Source organism: Poecilia formosa, unplaced genomic scaffold (assembly GCF_000485575.1).
Source record: "Poecilia formosa unplaced genomic scaffold, Poecilia_formosa-5.1.2 Scaffold8, whole genome shotgun sequence".
NCBI lineage: Eukaryota > Metazoa > Chordata > Actinopteri > Cyprinodontiformes > Poeciliidae > Poecilia > Poecilia formosa.
In genome coordinates this window covers 4,496,319-4,504,374 of record NW_006799947.1, presented here as the reverse complement: position 1 = coordinate 4,504,374, position 8,056 = coordinate 4,496,319, and positions in this window count along the sequence as shown.

The following is an 8,056-nucleotide window of genomic DNA, read 5'->3' as shown; positions in this document are numbered from 1 at the left end:
GAACAGGAATATGTTGAATGGATGTGATTCCGCTGATTGCCAACAGAAAAAGAAAAAGTCAACACTTTTGATGCAGAAAGTGACCTCTGTGGAATTAAACAGGTGAGAAAATGTGCTTCTCCTCATCCACCAAAACGAGTTTATCAGAACAAAACTTCATTTGCCCAAGGATTATGAAAGACTTTAAGGGAAGGAGCAACCTAAACTTGAGCAATGAGCATACAACAAAAAAGTTTATGCTTCAGTCGGGACAGATGGTTCCAGCAGGAAGTAAACAAACGGACCACAACGCAACTATTTGGGGGTTGTGAGTGTAAAGTTGATCAGTTTTTATGTTTTATTAGGGTTTTTTTATGTGAAATAGTCAGAAGTCACCCTGGCAACAACACAAGCACTAAACAGATGGAGAAAGTGGACGGCTGCGTCTTCTCTAAGAAAGAAGAAACATCTGCTAATGTCTCCAGATTGTGTTAAATCAGCAGCTACTCTTTCTGTGTTCTTCTGTTTGCCACACCAAATAGCTCCAGTTCTGGCTCTTTTTTTCGGTGTGTGAGCCAAATGAATGAGAGTGTTTATCCGCAATTGTACATCAGTATTTAAACTTTAAGCAGATGTGATGGATGTTGTTTTTACAATAACGTTTTCATATCTAAATATCGGGATGTAGTTGAACCTTTAGGAATCGAACATTCCTAAAGCAGCAGAGTAGTTTTAAATCCCCCAGCAGTGTATGAAGTGTCAAACATACAACTTTTAGACGATTCTCCTAAATTTCTCCTCCTTCAGATAAATTACCGCCTAACTCACTCAACTCGGATTCAAGCAGAAGACTTTACTATCACTAATTTTCTCTCGGGTGGACATTGTGCTCTGCATTCCTGCCATAGTTTGGTGGTTCAACTGAAATATTATCACTAAACTTTCAGCTGTGCTCATTTCTCTTGAAAATAAATGTACCTAAAACTCAGCTGAAAAGAAAAGGCTATAAATTTTTTTAGTTTAATTAATATTTCTCAAGTCCCGTGAAAAACCGGGAACCTTCTCAGGAATATTTTCTCTGGCATCAACACTAAAATCCTGCTCCCAAATATGAAAATAGACTTTCAGTCATCAAAACTGTAGATTTGGAAGTATGCCTTGATGGAGCTGCTTTGCTTTTCTGAATCCTTAATTCTCTTTACGTAAAGTCCAGGTCTCACCGGGGTTTGGCCTATTGTATTCCTAAATTCAATGAGAGCTAGAGACGTTTCGCTAATGACTTCACCCATTGTCATAAATTCCTGCTAACCCTGGGGAGGATGCTGGGTGGATTTGGGCTTTGATGTGGGAGACGGAAAAAAAAAAGAGAGGGGAAAGCCTTGAGGGGTGGACAGTTCCTGCTTATTTCAGGAAGTGAAAACGCAAAACTATAGTCGCACAATCCATGGAGCGCATGAGCTGCACCTGTCGCCGTTCAGACACTGCAGCTTCCGGAGGCAGCTCGATGGGTTCAGCTAGAAAGAGTGGGCTCTGCTGTCTTGTAGTTCACAGCAGGTTAACGTCACTCCTAATGTCACAGAGTGTCCTGTCTAAGAAACCGATTGTGACATTCGCCCCTGCAGTGAAGGGAGCGCCGCGGATAATGTCAACCAGCGGAAGATGTGCTGATGAGCTGACTTGAAAAGTCACTGCTGAAATCTTCCTGATGAAAATCGTACTTTCTCTGCAGACGCATCTTTTTGACCTTCTCCAGGGGAATTAGTTTTCTCTTTCCCACACCTTTGTCACGTTGGCGACGGCATCCTTTGACATGTTGTTCTTGGGATCAAAAAGACACATTCCTAAACATCTCACTGTTTTCTCCTCGGTCTGTTTTTTTTTATGTTTCTTTTCCTCCTGTTCTCTTTTGCCACTGATGTTGGAGTCATCAAGTCTCTACACATCTTTGCCAGAAAACCTGTAACACTGAAAGATGCTGTATTTTTTTTATTTTTTTGGAAACTTAAACATTAACCAGTCACATATGTGAGTATATTGCTGTGCTGTTATTTGTACAGCAGAGATAAAACTGTCTTTTTTTTTTCCCAGCTGTTTTAAAAAGTAATATTTCAGTCTGTGTCGCTCAACGTGCGGTGAATACTTTCATAACTTCACTTGGAGTTTATCCACTCCGGTCTGGTTTCTGTGAACGCATTTTAAGATTTTACACTAAAATGTTTTGGATTGAGATTTTTTGGCATCCATCGACGTCTTCTGCTCTGAAACATAGGCTGATGTCAGGTTGATTTATCGATTTTTCCACCAGAAGACAAAAGTATCTAGGGAGATATTATCTAAAATAAAAAAAAAGTAATTTTGCAAGAATCAATAGTAGGCTGTTGGGGTGCATCCTGTCAGAAAATAAAGTGGGTGGAAAAGGCTCAATGAGCAAGAACAGCTTTTCACATTTTCATTTTGTGTGAGGAATGTTTTGATCTTGGGTATTGAGAAAATTAATCTGTTCAGAAATAGTGCTTTTGTTTTTTCAGTGAAAAAATATCCCGCTAACTGTGTGTGTGATAGTTCTTTGATCTCTTAGAGATTACCTGAGGCTTTCGCCTTTTAAAGTTCAGTTTTGTACTGCTGTAATAACAGTAATATAAGCCAAACGTTTTCCACTGCCGGTTTGAGTTAAGATAAAATATCATTGCTGGGTTTGTTGCGAACAATCTCCTTCCTCCACTGGGACATTCAGGACTTTTCTGAGATTTCATTTCAGATGTTGTTCAAATGCAGTAAAGCTTATATGGAAATCGTTTAGAAATTCTTGCCTCTATGCCTTATAAGTGACATGAAACTGTATTCACACTCCTTGAACTTTTTCACATTTTGTCACACCACATCCCACAAGCTTCCATGGATGCGAAGTGAAACAAAGAGGATAAATGTTCAAACGTTTTTACGTGTCCTCATACGTGTCCTCCGTTCAATGCAAATAATACTGAATAAATACTGAGGAGTCCAGATCTTGAACCCCAACCCCACTAAAATTAATTCAAGTTTGCAGAGTGATGCAGCGTAGAAAAGGTTAAATAAGTAAGATACCATATTGTTTTTGTCATTGAACCAAAAACATCGTAACTTGGGAGGACAATGTGGAGTTTGGTGTTAAGTATTATGCAGAGGTGGCTTCGAAAAAACCCCAAAGACTTCAAGATTTCGTTGGTCATAACACATTGACATGTGACAGGTCTGCGTTTTCAACCCACAGCTTTTCTGTGGTGAGCCTCTCCCCTGCTGATCCTCGCTCTTGCAGATATATGGAACACAACTCGACCCCAACGGTTTCATGACGTGGGGCCAAGCAGCTCCACACGTACGTCATTCCTATTATCTTCACAGTTGAGTCTAGAGATGTTTTCATGGAAAATGTTTAGACTGAGCTAAACACCAACGAGTGCCAAGATTCCTCTGTTGATGTCACAGTAACCTCTCCAGGGCCGCTAGACAGAGTTTATAGGATCTGGAAAAGGTTCTGCGCTGTCCAAAGGTGACACAAAGCTGGAAAGCACTTTCCAAAGTCATCGCCGTTTTCGTGGCTAATTGACTTATCTGGTATCTTTCTCAAGATACCAGTGTAAGAGATCAGATATTGTCAGGATTCTAGCTTCGGATAATTTTTTTATTTTTTTTAAAAAGGTGAGCTTCGGTTATGTTTCCCAAAGAACTGATCCCACCTGCTCATCTTTATAACAACATGAGAACATTCACTACATGACAACATCTGGCACAGCTGCTTCCCATCTGCCTCCAGAACCCTCAAAGTAAAGGCTCACCACCTTGTCAGTCTTGCTGTGCTTACGGGACAGCACGCAAGCTGTTAAAGAAATTTCGAGTTTGTCATTAATGTCAGATCGGGAGGGTTTCCTCTGAGCTGATGAGATCATGTCACGTGGTGTTTATTGGGATGAAATGGAGCTCGGAGTGAGCCAACATGCGCGCTTCGGGGCTTTCTGCAGGACACAAGATTTGTGTGTAAATGCATACAAACACAACTGTGAGTAGACGGGGGTTTTTTGTTGGTGGAAAGAAACTGCAGCTAATGCTACATGATGCGCGGTGTCTTCCAACTCGGGAAGTTGAATCTGATCCCAGGCTGTTTGCTGTGGGAGTTGTTTCCCCAGAGTAATTCGTTTATCCCCGAGGACCTTTTTGACTTTAAGCACTGTAGCACAAAATTGGGTAATTTGCATTGCCTCGTGCCCTAAAACCTGTTTTGTTGGGGCTGAATCTTGTTTTGTAGCTGACTTAATGCAATTTAAAAGGCTGCTTTTGCTGGGGAATATGTTGAGCGCAAACGGCGATGTCACATTGGTTTATTTCTTGTCTTTCCATGATGGTGCACGAACTTGTCATCGCCTGGAGCGCTCGGTGCCTGTTCGGTTGACACGTTCAGGTTGATGAAACCAAATTCAGGAAAAATTTGCTCAATAATCATATATTCAAGATCCAATAGCAGTCTTTGTTTTTAGAAATGGAGAGCTTTAGAGGATATTAAAGATTTATTAGGTGGTGGCAGGCTTTTATTTCTTTGAGAAATTGAAGCTATTAAGAAACTAGTCTCAGTGTATAAAATGCTTTTAAAGTAGAATCTTAGTCCTTGCATATTAGGGTTCATTTGTGTCCTGACTGTTGATTAAATGATCTTTTTTTTTTTCTGGGACCAGTTTATTAGGATATTTGTGTTGCACCTTAGTGGCCACGTCTCCAATCCTTCGTTTTCTGCATAAAATAATTGGAAATATTTGCTCAGTGGTGCCCAGGGAGCTCTCTTCTTCCATTACCCATATTAGCCGTTTGATTGTTATCTCCCACTGAGATGAAACAGACCACACAGGGCAGAGTGGGTTCCTGCTGAACACAGACGGGAGGCAAGCAAATGCAACATGAAGTAGAGTCCAGCAGAACCAACTAAGGCAGGAATAAGCTGGCTTAACATGAGTGTTCTTGTGTGAAGTAAAGGCACTATAAAGTCTAACAGTAAACTCTCAAGTACACAGACATCAAGACGGAGCGAACTTACAACAATAGGCTATGTGTGAGGGAAAGCTAACGCTGCATCTCGCCCTGAAACTTGGTGAACATTGTGGTGGTGGCAGGCTGGATAGTTGATGAGAATATGAACATAGTTACTTAGGGAACTTTTGGATCAAAATACTTTAGAGGATGCAAAAAAAAACAAACAAAAAAAAACTTGAAACTCGGGTGGAGAGTCACAGAACAACCAGTGGTGGTTTTGACTGAATTGCGTCTCGCCAGTCAGGGCAGCTTGGCCAGTGGGACGCACTTAGCTCTTAAAAAAAATAAAAATATCTGTCATTTCAGCCAAAACCAGTTGGTGGTTGGTGGTTTATATATCCAGAGGTAGGAAAATACTGCAATTTCCAAGTTGGCGCAATATTAAAGGACTGTGTTCATGGGTGTTTGTTCTTTTCTGGGGTTTTTTTTGGGTTTTTTTTAAGAATCTGCACGTTTGATCTCCAGTTAAAAATCTAAAATACTTCACTAGTCAAATCATGACTTTGCTCTGTTTCTGAAAACACAAAACTCTTCTGCAGCATTTGAAACGTCTTGGATTAAAACAAACATTAAAAGCTTAACATAAATTCAAGTAATCTATAAAATATGGATTACTTAGACTAAACTAAACACATAAAAACTTTCATCTCAATGTTTCCTGTTATGTATTAAAAAGTTAACTGTATTTTGCAGAATGGGGTAGTGGGTGTGTGTGTGTGTTTGGGTGGGCGTTGAACAAACACGGACTGCCACTGGGGACGGCGGAACCACAAACATGGGGAGCTCAAATTGAAAATCTGAAAAGATTGACAGCTTGTGTTCACAGAGGCTCTGTGCAATATGACAGCTGTCCTCGTACACTAATATTTGTACGACCAGTAGAAATATAAAGTTAGGCAACAGGTTAGTTAGATATTGAACGATTTCTTCAATATCGAGAGAAACCGTCGCGTCGGTTGCTTTATTACGATGGTGGTAACTTATGGTTTTCATTTATGATTATCACAAACGCACTCCCTACGCCTATTGTTCAGCACATAGCAAAAACAGCCCACAGGCCTAATGTAGCACTGCTTACTTTGATGCTGTTTATTGTAATGCTAATATCTAATGCAAAATGAAGGTATTTACATGCATGACACACACTGAAGCATCCTTTGCATACTTAGCACAGAAACGGATTCTTTTCTCTGATCTTCAAAGGTTTTGAGGTTGATGTGAATTAATATGCACCAATCAGCTGGTCTAAAAAGTGAGTGGGAGGAGGGCAGCGGTCTTTAGCTTGAGCTTTTCACCTTTTGGTAACGACGAGTGAAGTTTGTTCTGCTAATAACAGCAACAATAAATGAATGTGATCATAAAACTGCTGATAATTCCCCGTTTCATCTACCAATCAGAATTAAATTAATAATTTTAACACAGCAAGGGTGCTCGTACCCCTTGAACCTTTCCATATTTGTCACATTTTATTGAGATTTCACGATTGTCAAATGCAAAGTAGTACATTGTTGAGAGTGGAAAGAAGTGACACGCAATTTTTTTTTTTCCATTTTTTTTTTAAAAATGGGAATTTAAAATCCAAAATGTGCAACATTTGCATACAGCAGTTTGTAATTCTGCAGAATTTTCCTGTTTGAAAATTCTGCAGAGCAACGTTTCTGCTGCCATTACAGCTCCAGCGCCTTTGCTACATGTCTCAATCAGTTTCACACATCTACAGGCCAAAACTGTTGTCCACTGGTTGCGAAATAACTCAGTCAGACTGGGTGGAAAGCATTTATGAGGAGCGGTTTTTGAAATCTTTCCGTCTGAACTTTGACAGGGTTGTTTTTGATCCAAGCCATTTCCCACCTCTGACTGTATCTTTGCTGTCTTTCTGCCAAAAGGGAAACCACAGGTTTCTCTTTAGCCTCTGGCAGGTTTTATTCTAGGATTGCCCTATCAGTAGCTTCATCCATCAGCTCTGACAATCTTCTCCATACAGAGCAGATTGTGCTACCCTTAGGTGAACCATATTTACTTACTAGATGTATCAGAATAATAGGGGCTATACTATAATTGTAATTTATAAGTTTTAAAGATCTTGCACAAATTACTCTCAACTAAGCGGTTAAGCCCAGTTGAGCTATTTATGTAACATAGTGTGATTACCACTTAGATAATCTTTTTCTGAAATGGTTACTTTATGTAGCTTCATAAGCTCAACCACATTCATAGGTTAGAAATAATGGGCATCATTGTGTAAATTGACAATATTAAAGTAGAAAGACAACGTATCGCTGTATGAAAATGTGTAAAAACATAAGTGGATCAGCTTCTTTAATGTAATTAGATGCCGAGCAGAAATCCACACCAACTCTGCGGCTTCTTGTTTAACACAGACAGAATAATCACTCTGTTTCAGAGAGGCGAAGCAAGCTATTATAGGGACAGCTGCAAAATGCACATAACTGCAAACATTTTTACTGGTTGACAAGTAAAATCTAAACAGGGCCTTTCGGGCGCCTCCCGCCATAAACACATGGCCTATTCCTTCAAAAGCGCCAGATTTGTGCAGAACAAAATGCACAAAATGTTACACATTCTCCTTTAAAAATGCACAGAACGTGTTAGACTTTGTGGTCACTCGCTCTCTTAAGTCTCCAAAAAGAAACTTTTTTTTTGTTTTTTTTGTGGACCGTCATGCAACACTGAAACCGCTCTCTGCGTCTAAGTGCAGCGTAAGCAACAAACCACATGATTCCAACGTTTGATTAGTACAGCAGAGACGCAGAGGAGGGGAAGCAGTTTGTAATAAAGAGTGTGTGAGAGTATGGCGAACACATGGCCCCGTGGGAAGACACGAAGCAGCCGACGATCGGAGTAAAGGTGCTCCTTGCACCGTTTCTCTCCTCCATCGTCAGATCTATTTGTTTTCACCCTAGACTGAGGCACCTTGTTTTTTATCACATCAGGCTCCGCCAGCTACTTTAATCTAAAAAACTGAGGGGTTGGAAGGATGTTTATATATATATATATA